The 25,835-nt window shown below is 49.1% G+C and overlaps 1 protein-coding gene across 4 annotated transcripts in view; it reads right to left on the bottom strand.

Annotated features, from left to right (window-relative positions):
- LOC138566853 (leucine-rich repeat and fibronectin type III domain-containing protein 1-like protein) overlaps window positions 1–25,835 on the bottom strand; it is a 3,353,432-nt gene that overhangs the window by 317,937 nt on the left and 3,009,660 nt on the right. For 2 of the 4 annotated variants that reach the window (XR_011302045.1, XM_069644558.1), the window contains one exon: window positions 21,172–21,241. The exons of the other annotated variants lie outside the window; for them this stretch is intronic. The gene's annotated coding sequence lies outside the window, so the exon portion shown is untranslated. The remainder of the gene's footprint in view (window positions 1–21,171; window positions 21,242–25,835) is intronic. 4 annotated transcript variants of the gene reach the window in all.

The raw sequence follows: 25,835 nt of genomic DNA, 5'->3' as shown, positions 1-25,835 counted from the left end.
CCTTTAGCTCACTCCCACTGTTTCTTCTGTCGGGAAGTATTCAGCACCCGTAACCCCTTCCATGCCTTTATATCACTGTGAATCCCGAACATACACATTCAGAAAGTCAGAACAGCTGGCTTTGCTAAAGCTTGTTTCATCACTAGCTAGCTCCTCTGCATCTTCAAAGAGAATGTCCGATGAAAGTAAGCAGCTCTTCACTTGTGGCAGGTCTTGGCTGCTGGATCTGTCAGAGAGCACTGTGGCAGGTGCTGGCTACTGTTGTTGCCACAGGGAACTGTGTCAGTTCTTGGCTGCTGGATCTGCCAGTGGCTCTGTGGCAGGTCTTGGCTAGTGTTGCTGCCACAGGGCACTGTGGTAGGTCTTGGCTGCTGAGCTGACAGGGGGCACTGTGGCAGATGCTAGATGCCCTTGCTGCCACGGGGCACTGAGGCAGATGATGGCTGTTGTTGCCGCCACGGGGCACTGTTGTAGGTCTTGGCAGATGAAGCTGCAGGGGCCACTGTGGCAGGTCTTGGCTGCTGGAGCTATCTGGGGCACTGTGGCAGGCCTTGGCTGCTGGAGCTGCTAGGGCTACTGTGTCAGGTGCTGGCTGCTGTTGCTAACAGGGGGCACTGTGGAAGGTGCTCGCTCCACTAGCTGCCAGAGGCACTGGTCTTCTGTTCGCTCCAGTAGCTGCCAATGGGCACTGTGGCAGGTCTTGGCTGCAGTTGCTGCCAGGGGGCACTGTGTCGTGCAATGGATACTGGACATGCAAGGGGCACTGTGGCAGGTGCTAGCTGATGAAGGTGGCAGCAGGCACTGTGTCAGGTGCTGGCTGCTGGAGCTGTCAGAGAACACTGTGGCAGTTTCTGGAGAATGGAGGTTCCAGGGGCACTGTGACAGGTGAGGGCTGCTGAAGCTGCCAAGGGGCACTGTGGCAGGTGCTATTGCTGCTGTTGCTGCCAGGGGCACTGTGATGGGTGCTGGCTGCTGACGCTAGCAGGGGGTACTATGATAGGTGCTTAATGTTGGGGCTAGCAGGGGGCACTGTTGCAGGTCTTGGCTGCTGTTGCTGCCAGGGGGCACTGTGGCAGGTGCTTGCTCCAGGAGCTGTCAGGGTGGATTTTGCCATTCATGCCCATCTAACGTCCTCATCAAATGTTTTGTTAAAACATTTCTGGTAAATGTCATGTTAACACAAACACTGCACTAAAAGTGCATACAGGGCACAGACTGGTTACATTCCTATCCATGACTGATCCGGGGGTCTCCAAGGCCTGTACGCAAAGTAAACACAGACCTCCTAATTTAGATATTGACATAACAGAAAAGGCTACTTCAAGGAGTGGCTCCAGTCTTTCGTACTTAGGAGTACCAGGGAAAGTGACATAACAAGTAGGTGCCATGAGGAATCAAAGAAGCAACGTTTGTGGTGTGAGATATAAGAATGGTCACTATTATTACATGTGGTGCAACTTCATGGTTAAGTAAACCATGAGTGGGGCTTTATGACAAGATAAACAATAGCATAAATTATGAACTGAATCCATTCCAGTGACTGTAGATAAGGCAAAGATTAGGTCATTTGCCCAAGATCACACATGTTGGTTAAGTGGTGAAACCTTGCCCAAGATCACATACGTTGGTTAAGTGCTGAAAATGATTTGTTGGTGCTTTAAGCAATTGGCCCTTAACATTTTCAAAACTTTAAACATTTGTTTAGGTTTCATGTGTTTAAATAATATGTTTTATTGTCATGCTTTGAAAAGTACACAAATTGCATAGGACAGCATTAAGAAAAAGTATGGTTTTAGCTTTATTTTCCCCATCCCAATAAATTGTCACAGTGGATCTGCCTAAATAAATCTCCCTTGGGGTTTACAATTGTTGTGATTATTTCACACAGCATGCAGGATTATGCCCCCCTCCCATTTCTTATCACCCGCCATTCCCACCTCCAAAGGGACGAGAGTCCTTACCAATAGCCTCTTCACTGCTTTGTCAGCTTCCGTTAGCCTCCAATTACGCAAAGAGGAGATGTTTCAAATATCGTTGAGCCTCCCTGCTGCCCTGGACTTCAAATGTCACAAGAAAGTGTGAGTGAGTGGGAAGGCTTTGATTCTGATGGCGCAACTCGGGACATTTGCGGGATGTCGGACACAACATATTAAATCGGGGCAGTCATGCAAAATACGGGAAGGTTGGCCATACTAGTTACCAAGGGAAAAGTGGTAAAAACACAACTTCATTGCCTTCACATGAAAAAAGTTGATTTATGTGACCGCCACAACATGCAGATCATGCCCCTCAATCCTTCTTTGCTAGGGGGTTTTCAATGTTGGCGTTCAATGTTCAAGGTTAAACTCATTTCAATTTGCATTACCCTGCATTCCAGAGCCTGTAACTCTTGCTCCTGGGCACATAAATCATAATCTATCATCCCATACATTTTCTTTATGGCTGGATTGTCGACTAATCTTTCCCTCTGGCACGCCCTGCTAGTACCTTAAAAAAAATAACGTAAAAAAAAAAAAGAATCGAGCCGGTAAAGAGTGCCCTGTTCAATGCTTCTGGGAGCTGGGGTTGTTGTTGATGCTTGGAATATTACCTTTCATGATCACCTAGCGAGCATTAAAGGATATTTGTGTTGCATATTTGCCATTACCCTTAAAATGCAGCTTGTTACATACGATTATTTTAGTAGGGGGTGGGAGGGCAAAAAGCTGACCAAAACATGCATGTGGTTTGTGTCTGCAGCAAAGTCCCTGTTAAGACGGTTGTAAAGTTTGTGAGATTTGTGGACAAGGAATGGTGGGTGGACATGGCTCCATGGGTTTCCTTCAGTTTTGGTCTCAGACCGAGGTACTCAATTCGTATCTAACTTCTGGAGAAAATGCTTCTCTATGGCCCAGATCGACATCCGGCTATCCATCAGTCACCATCCCCAAAAAGATGGTCAAACTGAGAGGATATATCGGACGCTCGAGCAGTATCTGCGTTGCATGTTACACCAAGCTGAAGGAAGCTGGTTCGACCTATTATGGATAGCTGAATATGCTTATAATAATTCCCTACACACCGGCACTGGGCAGACACCCTTTTATACCATGTATGGCAGGCACCCACGTACTTCTGAGTTGGACGTTCCTACAACCCTGGAAATGCCAGCAGTCAAAACCTTGCACACGACCATTTCTCAAACCTTTAAAAGGGCAGCTGAACACATACTTGAAGCTAAGAATCGCCAAAAGAAGTTTGCTGATCAACACCGAGCAAAGGCCCCCAACTACCAGGTGGGAGACAAAGTCTGGCTGGCGTCTAAACACGTGTCCATTAAAGGAGCCCGAACTTTCCGTCCAAGATACCTGGGTCCATTCACCGTCACCTCCGTGATAAATCCTGTGGCGGTCAGACTAGTTTTGCCGTCAAACATGCAAATTCATCCTGTTCAACCTGGGACCTGGGTAACAACGCCACCGCAGCCAGTAGTAGTCGCTGGGGAGCCAGAATTCGAAGTCAAGTAAATCCTAGATTCAAAGTACGTCAGATCCAAATTATGCTACTTAGTAGACTGGAAGGGGTATGGTACACAAGACAGGACATGGGAGCCTTGTGAGTACATCCATGCACCTCGCTTGCTTAGACGATTTCATCAAAACCATCCAACCAAACGAGGACCAGACAGAAGAGCCACCTTGAGAGGGGCCTTGGGGGGGGGAGTGCTGTCATGATTCCTGCCCCTCATGTCCCCAGCCCTCCAAGATGTCAGGCTGGAGCCAGGCCACCATCACCTACATGGCCCTCAAGGGCCTCTCCATCCCTCCAAAGACCCACTTGGAGTCAGACTTGGCGCTTGTGGCACCAGACTCTCTCACCCCCATAGGATAACATTGGGGATTGGACTTGTAGTGCATTGATGGGGACAAGATGGATGTCCCCACATATTTCGGTTCCCGGAACTGCATGTGCGTTCTAGTCTTTTGGGTGTGGTTCAGCCCAGAGGCACCTGGGATACCCAGAGACTATTTAAGCCACACCCAGGCTGAGAAACATGCTTTGCGTTTTCTGCACCTGCAGCGTGACACTCACCATGTTCGGATCGGTCTCCAGTAGGCCTGCATCTTTCTTCTGCGCTCAGCTCCTGCAAGAACAAGAACACTGTTAGGAACAGCCTTACCTTGCGGCGCTTCTGCCCATCAGTCATCGCTCCTTCGGTTCTGCGGGCATCTTCGGCGGTGTCATTCCCATCCCCGCACGCCGCTTCCTAAGGAGAAGGGAAAAGAACAGAAAAAAAGCATTAGTAAGCATTCTGCAAATCTTCGCTTATTTTTTAAATACTGTATGAGCTTCAAACGCTTACCTGAATCCCAGCCGCTCTGGGGGAACTCTGTCTCCGGAACTTCTCATCCATCTGCAAGAGGGAAAAGACACTCCAGGTTAGCGTGGAGACATCTAGAGGCACCGCATAACGCGCTTACCCACCGCATTTCTTCTTCATAACCGGCATCCACGCTAAAAACATCGCGGCACCTAAAAGACACAGAAAAAGAACTCAGTTCAATGCAAATACGAAAGGGGTGCATTGCGCATCGTGCTCTCACTCACCTTCAGCGCCACTCACCTCAGCAGCACGCCGCCATCCCCGGACGCCGGCCATCATCTAAGGAAGGAAAGGAAAGAAGTTAGAGAACTGTTCAAAAGACTCATTATACTTACCTGTCGGACTCTTGCCAGTGAAGTAACTAGGCAGCAATGAGCACGCATCAATCAACACACCCCTGCACTGAAGGCAGGACAGAGAGCACACTATCCAAGAAAACAAGGTGAGCTGTGGATCAAAGGGAAGGGTTGGACCCCGGGGAAGAAGGGGTTCAAGCACATGGAGACAATAGGGAGTTAAACTCTACCAATCCTGTGTTTCAGGCCCAGTCTCCAGTCAAATAGCCTCCAGGGAAGGGTTCGAGGTTGTAAGAGGTCAGAACAGGCTGAGTGACGTCCCTGTGGATACCAGGTGAGCGTTACATGAAGTGAACATTTTCTCCTGAGTACTCCAGCTTCTTTGCGGGGCTGGAGGATCAGAATCATTCCAGATGGTCCACCTAAAGGGAGGCCATCCTGAACATTTTTTCCATTCACAGGAACCCTCAAGAGGCTCTCAAGGCAGCCTACAACTTACAATGTGGGTAAGATCAGGCCCCACAGGAATTTGTTCAGGAATTAAAACGCGCCTTTGCGCAGACCACTAGAAGGGTGCGCACTGAATTTGTAAACACCTTCTTTCATGCTCTCCCTAAGTATATCATGACCCAGCTAGTGAGGGAATTTCATGAGAAAAGATCACTAGACTGGGTCATTGAACAAGCCACGCGCATTTATGAGGTGCAGAAGCCATTGGAAAATAAAAATAGTGGAAAAGCCCCAAAACAACCAACACCCCTGCTGCTGCTAAAGTGGCGGAGGTGAAGGTTGCCCCCATTTTAGATTTAGAGATGGGGGGCCTAAAAACCATCCCGCACAGAACCCCACACCCAGAAGGCCCTCGGGCCAATCACAAAAAGGGAGCCAGGGAGGTAACCCCACCAATGGGACCCCTAACTCCCCTGACTACATCAGCCCACGCTACAAGGGAAATAGACCCATCGTGGGTTATGTGTGGACTCCTCCAGCCCAAGGGGGGTGGGGATCCAACCAGACAGCAGGAACCCCAGGGAACTTCCCTCCTCACTTTCCCCAGGAGGGCAGTAATCCCCCAAATGCCAGACCAAATGTCTTTCCTAGGTACCCGCCACATTTCAACCCCCAAAACAATCCATCCTTCTTTCCCCACTTTCCTGAGCCCGGACAGCCCAATCCAGGAGAGGAGAGGCCAAGGGTGGAGGAGTACCCAAACTTTCCGAACCCGGGATATTTTGGCAGGAGGGATAGCTACCCTTCCCGGGATCAACCCAGGGGAGGCATGAGGACCTGTACCAGCCAGAGTGGGTGTCCCAACTGGAGCGCCAGGTCCAGAACATGGCAGAGGATCTGGGTCGCATGCTGGGGGCTCAACAGAACCCCCAGATGAGCATGGTGGCTCAGAACACCTCAAATCCTGGATCTGGTGCTCCAGAGCAATGACGGGGGAACAATGATGCACCCCCCCCAACAATCCACTGGTTCCCAGGGAGGAGGCACAAGGGGAAGGGGGGTGTAAAGCCTTGGAGGAAACTTCCTTCCCCACTTGTAGAAAGCCCCTGGAAACTCAGGAACCGGAACCAACATCTCCTGCCCCCGAACGTCTGCAACCCAAGGAGCAGAGGGGCGGGGGGTAGGAGAAATAAAGAGCCCAAAAAGATCTATTTTGAGGAGGAGGCACAAATCTTCCAGTTTGAAGGAGAGGGATCCTCAGAAGATTCTGGGAAAAGGATCTCCTTCAGGGATGGGGGAACTCCTCCCAAAGAAAAATGGGTCCCAAAGGATCCAAATCCAGACTGGGTAGATGTGGGGACTGAGTTAGAACCGCCCATCATCAGTACCCAGAATGACCAGCACGAAAATCCCCTGGTTCAAAACCATCCTGGTGACTGCTTCCAAAAAGGGGGGGGCAGCCCAGAATCAGATCCAGGGGAACCCAAAACTCCCCCCATATTCAACTATCCTGTTTTTTTACAGATCCCCAAGATCCCACACAGGATCATGCCCAAACCTATTCTGGGGACTACCTCCAACAAGGTGGGGGCGGCCCAGAATCAGAGGAAGAAGAATCCCTAGCTCCCCAAAGCCCCTCTGAGGACTGTCTCCAACAAAGGGGGGATGGCCCTGAATCAGAAAGGGAGGAGCCTGAGACTCCTCAAATCATTGAGCATGATACTGGGTGCTCAGATACCCAAAGTATCACACTCCATTCTGGGGACCACCTCCTATAACCTAACAACCCAGAACCATCCCAAGAGGAACCCCAAACCTCACCAACCACTTCTGTTGACTGCCTCCAGAAAGGGGGCGCAGCCCAGAAACAGAGCAAGAGGAGCCTGTGATTCCCCAAATAGTGGTGTGTGAGACTCCTGTGCTAGACTCTCCCACTCCGACACCGTCTCCTGACCCAATAATCCTGGTGTCAGACTCAGAAATAAGCAAATTGACCATTAAGCGTGCCCAGAGCACCCATTACTTTTGCCCCTTGAAGGAGAAGGAAGGTAGATTCTACGCCTCCGTCCAGGTGCAAGGGCAATGTGCAATTCCAGCACTGGTGGACACTGGATCCCAACCCACCTTGCTCTCCAAAAGGGTCTTTGAACAGCTAAATTCGGGAAGGGGGGAGGAATACCAAATTCCTCTCACCCCTCTTCCTGGACAGCTCCAGAACTTTGACGGGAAGGAAATTCCTGTTGAAGGGTCTGCAGAGCTGGAAATTCAAATTGGGCGACACAAAATGAAGCACCCAGTCTTGGTTGTGGTGCCAGAGGGAACCCCCTGTCTATTAGGGAATGACATCCTCCGCAGGCTGTCTCCCCTCATAGATTGTGTGAACCATATCCTCTGGACCCAGACCCACAGGCCAATTAAATTAAAGCAAAGTGTCAACCATGTGAGTCTAAATGGCACATGCCACATGGTTGAGCAAAAACCGGACCTAGTTAGGTTGTACTTTCAGAACAATGATGCACCCCATGTCACCGTCATAGCTATGGGGCCACCCAAAGGTGAGGTGAACCCTTCTCCATTTCTACAAATCAGCCTCCCTTCCAGTCTCAAGTGGCATTCCACCCTGGAGGGAGATACATTGAAATTTTACACTGATGCACAATTTGAAAACACCCCAAGTTCATAGCCAAAATTGACATCAAACCAGCACAGAACTTAGCTGGCATTCTGAAAAAGTGTGAACAGCGCTTCCTCCCGATTCAGTTAAATGACGGGAAGGAGTCTGTCCTCGCCCGAGTTGACTTGAATGGCGAAGAAAGCTTCATTAGCGAAGCACTATTCAACAAACTCCCAAAAGATCAGACCTTACCCGCCGTAGAGTCAGTGCAGCAATGGGTAAGGAATCTGGAACCACTCCACTCTAAACATCCTCTGCTTAGCAGTTGCATGATTACAATTTCTAGGAATAACAAAAGCATAGTAGAGACTTGTTGGGTTGTGCGAGGTGTTCCTTCCGCCTTTTATATGAGCCGGGACCTCCTCAACCAACTTGATATTAATTTGGACCCTAGTGATTAATGGAATTTCAGAAATGGAGGAGAGGTGACCATCCCGTGACCCACTACAAAATCTGCATCCCCAAAGGCAGTTTGGCAGAAGGGGAAGATAAGTGGGTCCGCATCAACCAGCTGAAGTGTTGCCATCCAAGGCAAACTCTGCGGCAACTAGAGGAGCCATCTGGAAACCCAGAGGGGGACATTCCGGATCCCTAGAAAATTCTAACTATTAAAAACCATTCCACCTGTGAAATCAGTAGTAATTACAGGCAGGAAAGATTGTCAATTGTATGTCCAATGTATGCATCTGCCCCACTACATGAATAGTGGTGGGGAAATGTCCATAACCCTGCTCTGTTCTGTCATCATAGTACTGAAACCATGGATTCTAAGCACCAAGGAGGACCACTTGGGGACCGGAAGGAAAGACCCAAGGAGCCCAAAGTATCGCTCCATACTCCCATCCGGAACCGGCGAGGAGAACCTGGCGATCCAGCACTGATGGGAGAAGCAAACACATTTTTCCACTTGGACCAAAAAGAAAGGATGACATCCCAATCTCCCGACGTCCCCTTGGCGGGCGGTAAATTCAAGTCATGAGGGGGGGCTTTGTGGGATGTATTAACCCACTTATGCTCTGCCCTGCGGCATCACTGAGTTCTGGTGGTGCCAGAATGATCAAAATGGCAGCGAAAACCCTTGTGCGCGCCAAAACCTTTGATAATTGCGCTTTACAACACGAAAAGATGGCTGCCAAATCTACCATGCATGCTGTCAGTGGTGGAACGGAGACCTCACTGCTGAAACATGTCACTGGGCTGCCCAACAAGTAAAAATGAAGCCTGCATGAAAAGCAGTGCTTTGCTGAAAGAAATCCAAAATTTTGTGTTTGAATCTTTTTCTTGGTTGCTGAAACTGCAGAATGCCGGCACAAAATACCTGCAAACATCCCATATTCTTGCTGCGTGCTACAAGTCACTTAGTTCAAGAAATCATTATGAACAGACAATGTTCTGAAAAGCTGAATTTGTCATCAAAACATTCACAGCAAAAATGTGCCTGCCTGTGAAATCTGTCAAAGTCTGGGCGCAGTACCCATGGCCGCCTGTATGGCAGCTGTCAGTAGATTGTATCATAAGGATTTAAACTTGTACAACTGAAATCTAATGTCTGAAAACTAAGTGACCTGTTATTGAGAGTAACCTAGGTTGTAACTATTTAAATCCAATGGTTTAGAATCTGGAATAAGTGTTCTAGCTGCTTGTTTTTAAATTGCAAGTTTGTTTTAAACCAGGAAAAAATGTAACAAAATGACATTGAATTTAGGCCTGCCTAAAGCAATTTAAACGGTCCAACAGCTTCCCCCATGGAGGCCAGGCATCTCCCTTTTGCTCACTCCACCAGGAAATCACAAATATGTGATGATTAGATTAGGAGAGGAGAATTTGGTCTGCCAGGGGAAGAAGACAATGGACTTCCTCCAGTCAAAGGAAGGCTAAATGAAGAGTGGCAAAATGGCCTGGGCCTCTGGAGGAAATGGGAGGAGACTGCTTCTAACTGCATAGAGCCAGAAGGAGGCAGAGACAAACAGCCATTTGGGGCTGGACGTTCACAAAGAAACATTTTGTTAAAAAGACATATAACCCACCACTTAAAATTGTTTAAATTACAAAAATCACATATTTGTGTATCTAAATTCTGACTGTACATTTTAAGAGGCAACAAAACCGTGTGACATGTTCTAGAAGGACACGGCGGAAAAGGTGGTTTTACACCAAATGTATTTGTGCCAGAAGTATGAAACATTATACCCTTATGCCCATGTTCAACACGCATATTTGTACACATTTTCAGATAACTGGACATTGTGTTCCAGTCAAAAAGGGCAAAATTCTGTCAAAAGCAGACACAAGATCCCACAGCGACGAGACTTGGAGCAGTATCTGTTGCACAAAATATGTGATTTATATATGTTATTGTTATAAAGATTGCACACATGTAAATATGTATTGTACCAAAAGTAGATTGTATGTTCAAACGGACAAGGGGAGGATTCTCTGACTCATAAACTCACACCATCATGGTGACACCCTGTTTTCTTCTCCAATCAAGGGAGAGAAGGGACTCTTGCCAATCGCCTGCCTAAGGGGCACGCTTAGGATAAACCAGCACACACCCCTTTATGAAAAGCATAAATAAGAGACAGCTGAGGACTTAGAGACACACACAGATTCACCCACTAACCGATTGCTGGCAGAGCACCCTGCGAGAGAACAATCCATATTCCTTGCTCCTGACTCCAGAAACTTGGCAAGCAGAAAGGCCCATTCCATTAGTTGAACCATTTTCAACTAGGCCTTGAATTTCCAGAACCAGAAGGAATCCCACAAAGCTAAGTGGAACCAAAGAAACAGCCGGGCTGTGCTGTAACTGCTTGCCTGCTAAATAATTATCTTCAGAACCAAGAAGGGCAGATTAAACCTAATCCTGTGCCGTGCTGTGCCGTGCTTTGCCGATCCTCTCCAATCATGTCGTGCGGTGACCAAAGCACCTTGATGATTGCAGACCCAGTCCAGTCCGGTGTGCCCAGCAGTCTGTCCCAGAACCAGAATCCCTGACAAGAATCCCTGATGGTTCCGTTTGAAACACATATAGTGAGTATCTCTAGGATAGGACTGTGTCACTAGCATATGTACTGTCTATAGCAATCCCTATTTAAACCCATCCTCTCTTGTATTTAGAACCTGATATTGTTAGGAGTAGTTTCAATTGTCAGAACTTTCCTTGCGCTGAGTTTCTCTTATTTGTATTCTAAAATAATGAATCAATAGTGTTGTGAATAAATAAATTGAATCCCAGAAAGAAATTTATTATCCACCACATGAAGGGTCCCTGGCCAGGATTGATGGAGATTCATGTGTGGCATTCTCTTTTTCTCTAGTCATGGGCCCTCATTACACGGATTGCGGTAAGGGATTAACGATACCGGTAAGGGAATACCGTATTGTTAAATACCCATGCAAATTACGACCCGGATAACCGCTATTAGCGGCACCGCTAAGAACGGTGCCACTAATAGTGGCCAGTCGGCGGGTGCGCGACCCTTCAACCCGTAAATAGCGGCATGGCGTTAATAGCACACCATCACAAGCCATGTGGATATGCCAATAGCGGCATGGAGTAGCCCCAAAACGCCCATACCGGCATGGCGCAAATATCGGCATCGCAAACCACCCGTTAAGAGAAATGAGCAGTGTTCCCACCTGCCACAGGTGGACACAATCAGCGCAGGTGGAGGCAATGGAGATTGGGGCAGCACAAAAGGAGCACACCACACCCCTTCCCACACCCCTTCCCACACCAAGATGGTTCCAATACTAGCAGCATTACATGGCCTGGAGGACATGATTGCATTGCAGCACCAACAACAACAGGCAGCACAGAGGAGACGCAGGAGGAGGAGGAGGACGAGACAGGCACAGCAAGCCCCACCAGGGCACCTAGTAATACCACAGAGGCAGCCAACAATCCCCAGGATTCGAGCCACTCCATTCAACCTAACCCCTGAGCAGATACACACCCTGTACCGTCTGGACCGGGATACCATCACCATCATCGTGGACATGATACATGACGACATTGTGAGCCTCATAGACATCCGTACTGCCATCCCCCCTCTACTGAAGGTGGCAACTGTGCTCCACTTCCTGGCCACAGGCACCTACCAGCATACAGTAGGGCAGATGCATGGCATCTCACAACCAGTATTCTCACGCACGCTAACCCAGGTGCTCAATGCCCTCCTGAAGCACACAAGTGAACACATATCCCTGCCATGGACTGCCCAGGAGATCTCCAACACCAAAGTTGGCTTCTATTCACTGTCAGGCATCCCAAGTTGCATCGGGGGCATCGACTGTACCCATGTGGAATTGGTGGTCCCACATCACAATGAAGCAGTCTACCGAAACAGAAAGCAATTCCACTCCATCAATGTCCAAATGGTATGTGACTCAAACAAGATAATCAAACATTGTTGTGCCCAATACCCCGGATCAACCCATGATTCAATGGTCCTGCGGAACTCAACAATACCACGCTACATGGAGCGACATGCCGGACAACGTTTGTGGCTACTTGGTGAGTAGCAGGGCAAGCACATGGCAGTGTGATGTGGGGTGTGATGGGGGGGAAGAGATGCATACTCCAACTGGGTGTGGACTGTCGTCCGTAGAACAAATGGACATACAGATGTACGTCAATGTTCACCAAGGCAGGCCACAATGGACCGGAAACAAAACCACATGCAATTTTGAAGCTGCACAACATTGAAAACAATCCGAGATGGCAAACATGACCAATCTATCCACATGCACATTGCACATCATACCATACCCCATATGACACAAATCAGCAACATGGCGCCAATATGCCAAATGAAAATGTGCGCTGACCAACATCACTACAGCTTTGCGCCCTTCAGTGCATGCAAAGGGATCACCTGTAGCCATTATACTGAACCACACCCGTAGACCCCTACTGAAGTGAGGCTTCACAGCATGGCGACATCAATTTCAGAATGGCAGTGCAATAGCAGTGTGGTACCAAATTTGCCTGGGCCCAGGGACACCTAAGACCTGTCCTCACCCAGGACATGGCAATAACTGCCGGAGGCATGCATGGTGCATGTCCACTTGCAGGGACTAGCTCACCCTAACACATTGCAGTTACACAGATAGTCTCCATGCATGCTGGGATCCGTGGATGCCAAGCACAATGCAAAGTTGATTTGTGTGATATGTACAGGTTGCACTTGATGTGAACAGTAACAAGTCCCCATTGTTCCACCCATGCAGGTGATGCCGGCTATCCCCTGAAGAGGTGGCTCCTTACCCCTGTACAGAACCCATAGAACAGGCACGAAGAGGAATAGAATCGTGCACATACCCGTACCCGCATCGTAATTGAGCAGACAATTGGGCTTTTGAATACACTGTACCGGTGCCTCAGCAGGTCGGGTGGAGCTCTCCTGTACGGCCATGAGAAGGTGGCCAAGATCACCATGGCATGTGTCATGCTGCACAATATGTGTATCAGACGGTATGTGCCAATGCCCCTGACGCTGAAATGCTACCACCTGATGAGGATGATGATGGGGATGAGGAGGGAGGAGACGGGGCTGCAGGTCATGCAAGAGGCGATGCCCAGGAGGGACGCGATGTGCGTCAGCATCTGATCAAACAAATATTCAGAATCACATGGTTCAACTCCGTAGGATAGGTGTGGGTATTTGGCACTGGGTTTTGTGGTGAAGTGCACAATGGGCCCTGTCCCCCAAAAAAGCTCACATACACAATGATGGAGTCCAAGCCTGTGTTTTAACTTGTCACTAGTGTGTTTAATATGTTTTGAGAAGAAGAAGTGCACGGCCCCAACTATGCAACCACCCTTTCCCCCCTCCCCCACAACACTCCCAAAACACCCTTTCCCCCCACAACACTTCCAAAACACCCTTTCCCCATCCCCCACAACACTCCCAAAACACCCTTTCCCCCTCCCCCCACAACACTCCCAAAACACTCTTTTCCCCAACCCCCACAACACTCCCAAAACACCCTTTCCCCCCTCCCCCCACAACACTCACAAAACACCCTTTCCCCCTTCCCCCCACTACACCCCCATGTGTGGCTGGTACAACGTTGCTGTCTTGCTGTACATGTGCCAGCTACATCGGGCTGGCCCTACTGCCCATCCCCACTACCACCATTAGCGGGTTGGGAGGGTGTGCGCCTCATGGTGCGCAAAGAGGGGCGCAGGGGGCTCGTATGCCATGAGCTGGCAGAAGAGGATGTGCCTGGTTGGTCTTGTGGTGGGGGTGTACTGTCTGTCCATAGTGTCCGCTATGCGGGTGAGGACCTGCCACTGTGTCCTGCTCGTGGGATGGGTGCCGCACCTTAATCTATCGGTAGGCCATCGGGTGAGGGCACCTGTGGGCTCCAGCACCCTGCCATGGTTTCATCGCCAGACTGGGCATGGCTGCTGGATAGTGATGGTGGCTGTGGGCTTGCTTCTCTGGATTGGGGGGGGGGGCTGGAGGTGTGCTCTTGCATGCCCAAGTCACAGGTGTCCTCCACATCGGACAGTGGTGCGGTGGCTGCTACCTCGCCAATTGAACTGTTGGCAGCAGACAGTGTGCCCTCCATGGATGGTTCCTGTGTAGGGGGATCACTGCAGTGGGAGCAGCGATTGTTGCTGCTGTAGCTTCACGTCTTGGTGACGTTGGTGGCTTGCTGTGTTTGCCCCTCTGCAGGAGCGCACTCCTCCCTGTGCCCCTTGATGTGCTGGCGGTGTTCCCTGACTCCTTTGCTCTGGCTAGTTTCTTGGCAGGGGGAGCCTGTGTTGCAGTGTCCTGCTCATCGCTGTCGGTCTGTGAGCCTGTGGGGGACAAAGAGAGGAATGGCATTGGTGATGGGTTAACGTGCTTCATGCAGATGTTGTTCATCATGCCGTTCTATGCATTGTGACTTCATCAGTTGGCATTCAGGTCATGGGACTTTCGGGTGGGTCATTCATGCATGGGTCTGGGTGGCACGTGTCTGTGGTGATGCGTGCATGTGTGTGTGTTGGGGTGTGTCACTCACATGGGCAGGGTTGTGTGCATGTATGTTTGTGGCCGCATCCATGAGCTGATTCAGGGCTCAGATTTGGGGGGTACCTCACCTTTCACAGTGCATTGTTTTATGTGGACACTCACCTCCATCTGATGTTGTGGGTGCACCACGCTCCATGTCGCCGACTCCCTCTATGGATTCAACACCAATAGTGGTTGCGCAGGTCTCCTCCCACTCCCTAAGTTTGATAGGTGAATCTCAACCACCTCCTGTGGCCATGGCCAGGTTACGATTGGCAGCAAGTATGCTGCGGACACGGAGGCGGAGATCGTCCCACCGCTTCCTGCAGTCTTTCACGGTGTGGGTGGTGGAGCCCACCGCACTGACTTTATGGGCCACCTCTGCCCAGATGGCCTTTTTTTTATCAGGGTCTCACGCCGCATGTCATTCACGAAGACAACATTTGCGTTTGCAGCAAGCGTCTCCGTGAGCATGATGAGCTCCTAATTAGTGAATTTCTCCTTCCGCTGCCGATCCTCTCCTTTTTTAATTGCCTTGGGCATTGTCAGGGGTTCCTGGATGGTTTGATATGGCACAGGTGTGGATGCAGGTCCTGGGGGCAGAGGATGGCTATGGATTGTGTTTTTAAAGATGGCCGCCATGCTCTTTCCCGTTCCTGTGCGATGACGCTATTTCCATTTACGCAATTTTATGGTGACCGCTAATAGCGGTCACTGCTATTTGCATGATGCTGGAGGTTGGAAGTGCTATCAGCGCTTTCATCGGTGCCGCTAAGGGTCTTTACGGGGACTTTAGCGGCATGGCGGTAGGGTCATTACTGGCATGGCGCTATGCTCGTGTCCGCATACTCGTAATGGCACGCAATTAGCGTCCTCTTGCCAAGGCGGTCATGTTAATAGCGCCATGCCGGTAAGGCAGTATCTTACCGCCTACCGTGTAATGAGGCCCATAATCTAGTATAAGAAATCTTTTTGTCATTTTAAAAGTGCATCCCTGTTTTCCCATTCTTGCGCCTATCTCAGAAAAGCGACCTCCACTAAAACGTCCATAACTTCCTCAATTTCTATGCTAGAAACAAAACCCGACCTCAATTTTAAGATTTCCTATTGCTTATTAGTATTGAATCATTGCTAGTGTGTGTCAGCAACTATCTAATGTGGCTCCCATTAGAATTTGAACAATTGCAGTCATTTAAACCATATCTAGTGTTTTACCCAATTCATTCTCAGATAACTTTAAAACCATTTTGACAGTCTGCCAATCAATTCTGTTTCTCTCTTGTGTTTGCTGGGGGAAATTGGGATTGACATCTTCTGAGAATTCTGCATTCCTGAATACCTGCTATCTCTCCTCCTATCTCTTTACATTGCCTGTTGGGGTCTGAGGGGTGTGCAGGTGGAAATAGTAACCGCATTGCTATTTGATTTGAACATGCACACAAAAGTATTATTTCTGTGCTGAATTGTTTTGCTCACTATTACTCCTTGTGATCAAAGAGATTGCTTAGTGTTACATCACCCCATTGGTGATTATTGTATATCCATTAAACATAGTGTGATTATATTGTGAACTACATAAATAAATATTTTAACTTTGCAAACCAGCCTGATTCCTGGTTCAGTGTGACGGGGGGGGGGTGGGGGAGGGAGGTTCCAAGAGAGGGGCGTGATATGAGTGGTACATCGTTCAGAATAAAATAACTTTTAGACGCAAAATAAATAAGGATTTCAGTTGTGCATTAAAAGCTAGGCGTTGACTTAGGTGAAGTGCCAGATTGAAATCACTTACACAGCGCCTAGATGCCCAAGGGATTTGTGTGCTTCTACAAATGCAAAAATAAATAAATAAAAATATAGGCCACAATCCTATTACAAAACAGAAACTTGGGGCCTCATTACAAGTATGGAGGTAGCCATGCCGCTTTTAGCGGCATGGCTACCCCCATACCGGTTACCGGGTCCGGGTTCCAGAAATAGGGATTTACCAGGCCATGCCGACTTTGGTGGGACCAGTAATTCCCATTCTCGGGACCCGACCCGGTACATCCCCATTCCCATTTGAGCCCCCATAGGGCTCAATGGGAATGGGGAGGATGCTAACAACGGGCCCGTTAATGAGTGGCCCGTTGTTAGCATCCTGGTCTGCTAGCCGTTCCGCTGTGGACGCCTGTAACCAGCTGTGGATACATCCCACAGCTGGTTACAGACATCAAGAGAATAGTAAATGCATGCAGTATGGGCCCGATTCATGGAGTCATTTGCGCATAAAATTGCAAACTTGTTTGTCATACTGCAGGCAATACACCGACTGCGCAGGACTTTGCCAGGACTTGCATGGAGTTTGCAAAAGGACCAACATGGCTCTGTGGGCAGCCGATTGCCTTGCACGAGACTCCACACAGGGGGGTGGAGGTGGCCTGCGTAGGGGCCGGAATGTGGGGCAGAACATGAAAAATGGGGAAGTACAAGCCAGAAAGTGGGCTTTACTAGGGACGGACCACAGGCAGTCCATAGCACGCCCACAAATGTACACAACAAAGCGTATTCATGGATGTGAGTGCGCAACCTCTTGCCTGCGAAATGCCCACGAAGCACCCTCGAAATCTCCACCCGAAAGCAGTTGATTCATTGTGTAAAAATGCCTGCTGCCAGAATGAGCACACTCTGCAAATTCCGTGATGTACTTACCCACTTTCATCGTATCCATTTTCCCAACAGGCTGCCCTCCCCGACCAGCAGCTTGTGGGGGAACACCGCATGTGCAGTTGCTGCGCATGCAGTGATGAATCAGGAAGCAGCGGCTGGAGCGGTAAGGAAGGAGGGACAGGGGAGCCGAGTATGCCCGTGTGTGAGTATGTATTTTTGTACGTTGCATGTGAATGTTTTTAAAGTTAGCAACAGGAGAGAGGGCCGGGAATCTGGGGGTGGTGGGGTGTCTCCCACTGAATACACAATAGGAGGGTGGGGAGGAAACAGGGCTTACAGGGTGTTCTCCACATTGGGAGAAGCCATGGAAGGCAGTGCTCAAATGTAATGATGCTTTGCCGCGCCCAAATCGGGCTCCGGAAACTGGGCTTTGCTGAAAACGGCCATTCAGGGAAACATCATAGATCCGAATTCCAACCGGCACTAAAACACTTAATTGAAGAAATGACTGGCATTTTAGATTCCTTTTTCTAACTCAATTTCTTTGTGAAGCCACAGTCAATAGTTGATGAATAAGGAGACATTTATGGTGGTGTAGTTATTTAGTGCACTGCTGGGATTCACGCTGCAGAACAGGAATCCCTCATTCTAAACCACAGTGATCGCTAGGAAATGTATTTTTATTGAAGTGCTTGTATGAAACATGTTGCAAGTTGTGCAGCGTTGCGTTTTTTCAACCAAGCATCACAGCAACCGGAAGGTCTTTTCATCAGATTGAGTGAGAGATTAATTACGAAACATGATGATAATGTGACCAACTATTGTAAGCAATAAATCCCCCCCACACTACGTTAAATGGGCATTGCATGTCACCAAGGAGTCTCCGTCCTCATGCCTCAGTTTTGTCAAGAACCCCTTGGTGGCTTGAAATATCATTATAATTTGCAATAAGGGGCACGTGATCCCATATATAACTTATAAGATATAACTACGGACTTGCGCAGAGGAATCACAGGTCTTGAGGTGAGTTTGCATGTTGGATTTAGGGGTGCGTGCACACAGACGGGGGTCTGACCGTACTTCAGGGTGTGTGTACGTAGTGTAGAGGGGTGCAGGGACTGGTTACGGGGGTTCGCACACAGTTTGACTGGAAAAATAAATGCTTTCTGGGAAACTGTATGCATGTCCTCGGTGTGGCAAGAAAAAGTTACAGGGGACCCCTCACAGTGGTGCCGAGGTGCAGGACTGGTTGGGGGGACCCCACGCACTGTTCACGGGATGCGTGTGTTCCTGCCCTGTGACCCTGCAAGTGTACGTGAATGTGGCTGTTTTGGCTTCGCGTGGTGGTGTGTCAGCGGCGTCCGGGCCACGACTTGCATATAGGCCTACTTGCGGGAACTATTCCATGAATATACTGGGCGTGCATTTTATTATTCGCTCCTGCTCGGTCAGTGTTGTTCTGGGCGCGCAGCCACTGCAGGATGAATGCGTACTTTCCCATGAATTGGGCCCATATATGCTTAATTGAACAGGAGGGTCTTGAGCTATTTGCCGAACAAGCAGTAGGAAGGTTCAGGATGGAGGTGAAGTGGTAGGTTGTTCCAAATGTTGGCTGCCACCACCGGGGAACAGGATCCTCCAGCTCTTTTGCATCTGAATATAGAGGTGATGAGGCAGTGACTGTGGGTGGTTCTCAGGAGTCTGGCAGATGTGCGTATATTGAGTCTCTCAGCTACGTAAGAAGGGGCTTTGTTTGACAGGCAGCAAGGGGTAATAGAGAGAATTATTTTAATTTTAATTTCCAGGTTCATGGCAATCAGTGATCACTATCTGATCAAGAAGTCTGCGGGAATTCAGAAGCTAATGCAGCTACCATCGCAGCATAATATTTTCAGTCAGTCCAAAAAAAGGTGTCACACCCTGGATTTGTCCTGGTTCGCGGCTGTAAGAATGAGAAAAACAGTTCTTACCCATAAACCAGTTATCAACGAAAACCCTTTCAGGTTGAATATTTTTCACTCACACAATTCTGTTTCACTTTGGTCCTGCTCTAAAAAAGAAAAGCACCTTGTGGGTACGTTATGGGACAGTATGGTTCTACTTCAGTTAAACAGAGTAAATTACTTTGTGGTCATTTACTTCGTTGCAAACACGTCAAATTTTATTTTAGAATTGTTCTCATTTGCCCGCCCACCACATCACTACCACCCCAAACCCACGTTTTACCCCTTACACCGTAGATACATGTACCAAACTCGAAGTGTTTGCAAAAAAGTAAAGTCCCACGAAGCAGGGCTGGACTGGCCAACAGGGACTCTGCGAGATTTCCCAGTGGGCCGCTGCATCGTGGGCCTCTTTCGTGTGGTATTTTCACATTTCCTTTTGGGAAGGGGTTGGGCTTGCTCAAAATGTGTAATATGGGGCCACTTTGAAAAATATTTCCAGGGCCTCTTTTGGTTCCCAGTCCACCCCTGCTACGAAGCAGTTTACATTGTTGAAACACCGGGAGACGGACAGTACTGCCAATACTGCCAGAGGGAACCTCGCGCGAGGCACCTGCCTGAGGTTGAGGACTCAGTCGATAGGAGGTTAATAAGGAATACTTATAAGCTCAGTGTTACCTAACCAAAAGGGGTTTTAAAAAAACTGCAATTAATATTTTGTTTGTCGTGTTATTTGCGCTCCATAATCCTGTGCAACTCTTTTCCTCAGAGTCAGAATGGACGTAAATATTACTAAGGAACAATTTTGTAGGAAAGGTTTTTGTCAGCTCACAAAACGTAAGAGAACAAAAAACACATTTCTTGAAAATAAGGCACAATTTGTAATCCATATGTTCGTTGGTATGCAAAGTGCAGAAACAATAAAATGTTGGGATTGTCACGTGCCATGCTCGACAATCTGCCTGGGTAGGGAGATATACCCTGAAACGAAACCTGCTCCTGGCGCTTTGTCTCTCATCACGGGTGCAGGTTTGCGTGGGCTGCATGTTTTGCTTCCTGGAAGGGAATGGCTCCCCCACCATAGATGCTGTCAGCTGACCACGTGGAGGCACTCCCTCCTAATGGACAAGGGATCTTGGATTCCCCAGACTGCCAACCAATAATGGGGTACAAGTCAGGTGAGGGTGCACGCGACGTAGGGCTGGAAATGGTGGCAATTTACTTTGGTTCCTGGTCCAGCTGAGCCACCTTCCTCTGCTGGAGTCTTCCGGGTGCAAGATGACTCACTGGTAATGCGGTCAGATGCTGTCTTTTAACACCCATTGCCATTACAACACTGCAGCTCTTCCTCACAACACCCCACCCCTCTCCTGGTCTATATCGCATCAGGAGATTTTCAGGTGTTGGAGTGACTATGACACGCACAACTCAATGCCGACAATCTATGGCCCTGATTCACAGAATCTTTTCCTATGGGATTGCACCATTATAAAACGCTTCTGTGAATCAGGCCCTAGGTCTATATTTATTTTCCAGTTTATTTTGAGAAGAAAGTGTGCGCTTAAACCTCTGGGACACCACGCATAACAACTTGAAATCTGGGTTAGGGAGTCATGAGATCATGCGCGCGCGTGTGTATATTTGCGGGGCTGCATTTAACTACAGGTAACCACAGCTGCTGTACATGCTTAGTGCTTTGGGGTGAGCACTGAACACCCACCAGGATGGCAGTAGATGCCGCGGGCTTCAATGTTAAGCCTGTGTGTATTCACCCTGCATGGCCACTTACCAATGTTACACTGCACCTGGCGCCTCACTCTAGTGGCATGATGGTCATTTTCCCAATTCCATGTGCTCTCCTGCAGAACAAGGGAGAGAGAAGTGAGTGCTGCGCGTCCAAACGAGATGTCTCGTGAGTGCGCGCAAGCATGGCTTTCATGATGGAGGGCACGCCTAATACTCACACACAATGTGTCTCAATGTAATCAGGGCACAACATTTTGAAAGTGACGCGAAGCACATGGCATCCTGCAATCTCTGTATACAAGCCTGTATGCAATCTTGTTATTACAGGTTAACTCTAATGTGATATCCAAACGTAATAAGAACATGACATCACAGAAATCGACATTTTAAAAAATAACTGGACAGAAAAGGAAATCACTGTTGTCATGACGTTGCAGTTGATTCATGATTTCCCAATGCCTGCTGACAGCAGGAGCACACTGCAAACTCCATGATGTATTGACTCACTTTCATCGTATTCATTTCCCCAACAGGCCGCCTTCACCAACCAGCGGCCTGTTGGGGAACACCGCATGCGCAGTTGGAACGTGCCTTGGGGCATAAATGCGTTCTGAGAAAGTTGTTGGGTGCTCGCGCCTGCCCACCCTCCCACCCACCCCCTCCACCGTTCACCTCAGGCTGCCTGCCACCCTCTCACTCTCACATTGCCCTCACTGCTTCACCAGGCCTCAGCAAAGTACAACTAAGTAAAACCCAGGGTATTCGAGTCACCGCTCTCCACGCTTCCCCACCATTGGTGTTAGTAGACGGTGTACGGTCAAATGTTCGAATCAAAAGGATCGAATGACCTTTTGATCGAAAACAAAAGGACCGAAAAAAAGGATCACATTTTTATTTCTTTATTTATTTATATATGTTTTTAGTTTAGCATGTATAAAAAACTTTTTTATAAACAGAAAACGGGGGGATAAGGTGGGAACCCCCCATAAAAAAACTTTGATCCTTTTTTTCGGTCCTTTTACTGTCGAGAAAAAGGCATTCAAGCCTTTTGTTTTCGAACCTTTAACCTAGAACCGTTAGTAGACTAATCTCTCAATTGGGTTTTGAGTTGCGGCTCCATTCATAATTTCTGGCCCTTGTTCTGTACCCTCCAGAACCACGTGGAAAGATGCTTCTGGTCCAGGCTGTAAAGGCCTACGCCCTCTCACTTCCTTTCCCATCTTCATTTCTCTCTGCATCCTCCAGTCTTTGATGTTCTCCCTCTGCTTACTCTGCTCTCTCTCTCGCTGTGAAATCTTCTGCTCTTCTTCCCTTACTGGCCTTTCACCTCCTCCTCTCCTTACTCACTTCTCCTCCTCCTATTCACAATGCCTAATTCTGCTCCAACCCCTCGCGCCTCGCTGTCCCGCCATGCTCTATTCTGCATTTCTGCTTCTCTTGCACTTTCACTGTGTGACTCCTAACTTCTGACTCCTATCTGCTATGTGGAACACTCGTGGCAGATTGGGTTTCCACTATCCAGTGATGAGGTTCTCTGGGAAAAGATCGCCGAGGAGCGGGCTTTCAGATTGACTCTAGTCCTCTTTCTGAAACTGTTTCTGCTGCATACTGTCCTGCCATCAGTGGCCTCCCCTTCCTGTTCGACTTCTCTAGAATGGCCTTGTCGCAGTCCGCGGTTCGCACCACCTTTGATCTGTATGAACATGAACTCCTTCGAAAGACAGCAAGATTTCCCCGGCTATAGAGGAGCTCACTTGCGAATCCTCGAGCCTACCATGTTTGTCCTGAATTTCATAAATGTCGCCCTGCAGCTTGAGGACCCTTTGAACACGCGCTCATGAGCTGTTTAGATGTTCTCTTCCTGTTTGTACAGCCCTTCTTATTATGAACCTTTGTTGGGATCTCTGAACGTCAGCCTGCCATAAAAAACCAAGGCTAGGGCTGGGGTAGAGAGCTTGGGCTAGTCAAGAGAGCTTGGGCTGAGCTGTTTAACTTTTTCCCTGGCGGCGCTGTTGACGACCAGAAAGGACGAGGATGGCGGCCGACGGCAGGCGGACAGCAAAGTGAACAGGGCTAGGGTGCGAGTGGTGTGGGGTTTCACGGAAGAAGGTGGTTGAGGAGGGAATCGTGGTGGCCGGGGCATATTGGAAGATGATGTACCATGGAATGCAAGCTTTGATTGCTGGATTCAGCCCAAGGTCTTGATCACCTCATTGGCTAATGCCTTTCACACAGGTGGTAATATTGTCAATTATACAATTGGGAATAGTGATGGGATACTGAAAACAATCGGTAATTACGGGGCCAACACCAAGGCCTGCCTCTTCCCTGCAACGATGCTCAGTGTCTCGCACAGCCATCACTCTATCTCTGCAATCTGGCACACTGCTCGGTGTCTCCCACAGCCATCACTCCACCTCTGCAATCTGCCGCAATGCTCAGTATCTCTCACAGTCATCACTCCACCTCTGTGATCTGCCACACTGCTCAGTGTCTCGAAGAGCCATCACTCCAACTGTGCAATCTGCAACAATGCTCAGTGTCTCCTCCAGCCATCACTCCAACTCTGCAATCTGCAACAATGCTCAATGTCTCCCACAGCCATCAATCCACCTCTGCAATCTGCAACAATTCTCAGTGTCTCCTCCAGCCATCACTCCAACTCTGCAATCTGCAACAATGCTCAATGTCTAACACAGCCATCAATCCACCCCTGCAATCTGAAACAATGCTCAGTGTCTCCCACAGCCATCCCTCCACCTCTGCAATCTGCTACAATGCTCTGTGTCTCCCACAGCCATCATTCCACCTCTGCAATCTGCAACAAAGCTCAGTGTCTCCCACAACCATCACTCCACCTCTGCAATCTGCCACAATGCTCAGTGTCTCTCACAGCCATCACCCCACCTCTGCAATCTGCCACAATGCTAAGTGTCTCCCACAGCCATCACTCCACCTCTGCAATCTGCCACAATGCCCAGCATCTCCCACAGCCATCACTCCACCGCTGCAATCTGCCACCATGCTCAGTGTCTCCACAGCCATCACTCCACCTCTGCAATCTGCAACAATGCTCAGTGTCCCCCACAGCCATCATTCCATCTCTGGAATCTGCAACAATGCTGAGTGTTTCCCACAGCCACCACTCCACCTCAGCAATCTGCCCACAATGCTCAGTGTCTCCCACAGCCATCACTCCACCTCTGCAATCTGACACAATGCTCAGCATCCCACACACCCATCAAACCACCGCTGCACTCTACAACAATGCCCGGCGTCCCCCACAGCCATCACTCCACCTCTGCAATCTGCAACAATGCTCAGCGTCTCCCACAGTCATTACTCCATCTCTGCTATCTGCAACAATGCTCATCATCTCCCACAGTCATCACTCCACCTCTGCAATCTGCCACAATGCTCAGCGTCTCTCACAGTCATCACTCCACCTCTGCAATCTGCCACAATGCTCAGTGTCTCCCACAGCCATCACTCCACCTCTGCAATCTGCAACAATGCTCAGCGTCTCCCACAGCCATCACTCCACCTCTGCAATCAGCAACAATGATCAGTGTCTCGCACAGCCATCACTTCACCTCTGCAATCTGCCACAATGCTCAGGGTCTCCCACATCCATCACTCCACCTCTGCAAGCTGCAACAATGCTCAGTGTTTTTCCCACAGCCATCACTCCACCTCTGCAATCTGCCACACTGCTCAGTGTCTCCCACTGCCATCACTCCACCTCTGCAATATGCAACAATGCTCAGTGTCTCGCACAGCCATAACTCCACCTCTGCAATCTGCCACAATGATCAGTGTCTCCCACAGCCATCACTCCACCTCTGCAAGCTGCAACAATGCTCAGTGTCTCCCACAGCCATCACTCCACCTCTGCAATCTGCCACAATGCTCAGTGTCCCCCACAGCCATCGCTCCACCTCTGCAATCTGCCACAATGCTCAGTGTCTTCCACAGCCATCACTCCAACTCTGCAATCTGCAACAAAGCTCAGTGTCTCCCACAGCCATAACTCCACCTCTGCAATCTGCTACAATGGTCAGTGTCTCCCACAGCCATCACTCCACCTCTGCAATCTCTGACAATGCTCAACGTCTCTCACAGCCATCACTCCACCTCTGCAATCTGCAACAATGCTCAGTGTCTCCCACAGCCATCACTCCACCTCTGCAATCTGCAACAATGCTCAATGTCTCCCACAGCCATCAATCCACCTCTGCAATCTGCAACAATTCTCAGTGTCTCCTCCAGCCATCACTCCAACTCTGCAATCTGCAACAATGCTCAATGTCTAACACAGCCATCAATCCACCCCTGCAATCTGAAACAATGCTCAGTGTCTCCCACAGCCATCCCTCCACCTCTGCAATCTGCTACAATGCTCTGTGTCTCCCACAGCCATCATTCCACCTCTGCAATCTGCAACAAAGCTCAGTGTCTCCCACAACCATCACTCCACCTCTGCAATCTGCCACAATGCTCAGTGTCTCTCACAGCCATCACCCCACCTCTGCAATCTGCCACAATGCTAAGTGTCTCCCACAGCCATCACTCCACCTCTGCAATCTGCCACAATGCCCAGCATCTCCCACAGCCATCACTCCACCGCTGCAATCTGCCACCATGCTCAGTGTCTCCACAGCCATCACTCCACCTCTGCAATCTGCAACAATGCTCAGTGTCCCCCAC

Source organism: Ambystoma mexicanum, chromosome 2p (assembly GCF_040938575.1).
Source record: "Ambystoma mexicanum isolate Mex_15411 chromosome 2p, UKY_AmexF1_1, whole genome shotgun sequence".
In the NCBI taxonomy this organism is placed as follows: domain Eukaryota; kingdom Metazoa; phylum Chordata; class Amphibia; order Caudata; family Ambystomatidae; genus Ambystoma; species Ambystoma mexicanum.
Note: the sequence above shows the minus strand (reverse complement) of the source record. Positions and strands in the feature narration are given on the sequence as shown.